A 1,084-nucleotide genomic window follows, 5' to 3' on the forward strand; every position below is an offset into this window, starting at 1 on the left:
TCAACATGTTCTATACTAGCTACATCTAATGTATGTATTAAACAATAGATCAGATCTATTACCTTGCAAGTTAGATATTCTAACCTTGTTGATCTGGGCTTGAGGATGATGTTGCAAGCCGCACATGCGTCCGGCCTCTAGGAGTCGTCCACACGAGCCACGAATCTTGATCAGAAGTCCTGCTTCAGGAAATCAGCACAGTATGCTAGTACTGCGCTGATCCTTCTTTGATGGTTGATCAGGTGCCTCCTTCTTCTTGATTTGGACTCTTTCAAAGATAGAAAGTAAAAGGAGGAGTTTCAGATCTGAGACACTCTCAAGAAACTCAAGATGGAGGGAGGAAAGATATGAAAACAAAAAACCCAAGAAGAAGACCCTCTTCTTCTTCACGTTTTTCTCTCTAGACACCCAAACTTGCATCTTTATATCTCCAAGACCCAAAGGTATTTCTCTCTGATTTTTGGATGGCACAAAGCTCTCTAAAATATCTAATTTTTTCGAAAATTTCACAAAGAAACTCATCTTATATAGAGAGATATGATAGAGTCCTTGTCTAGGTCAAACACCTAGTCAAGGCTTATCCAAACATGGCAAGTTAAGGGACGCCCAACTCTTGAGCACCTCCTTCATATTTTTGTGTATGGATCAATAGAAAAGGATGCACAATATATACCCTAAAAGCAATAAAAATTTCAAAAAAAATTTGGATAAATTTGGTGCAAAATTGAAAGAGTTTTGGATTTCTAAAACTCTATCTCATAGAATTTGAAATCCAAACTTATTCCTTTTAGATTTGATCCAAACCACCTTCCATGTAAGAAAGAAGAGAGGAGACCTTTTGTGAACGTGGGAGAGATCTGGGAGAGGGCTTTTGTCACACAAAATAAGTAGAGATTGGCGTTGAATAAGAGAGAGGGCATGGAGAAGGCTTATGTGGTGCAAGGTGGAATCCTAGTCTTACTAGGATTCTGTCTTATGACTTGTTTTAATTTTTTTTCAAATCAAATCAAATCAAAATTAGATCAACCCGATTAAAATAGGTCTTAACCCAATTAAGAATCTAATTTAATCAGATTAAATTAGT

This window comes from Elaeis guineensis, chromosome 6 (assembly GCF_000442705.2).
Source record: "Elaeis guineensis isolate ETL-2024a chromosome 6, EG11, whole genome shotgun sequence".
In the NCBI taxonomy this organism is placed as follows: domain Eukaryota; kingdom Viridiplantae; phylum Streptophyta; class Magnoliopsida; order Arecales; family Arecaceae; genus Elaeis; species Elaeis guineensis.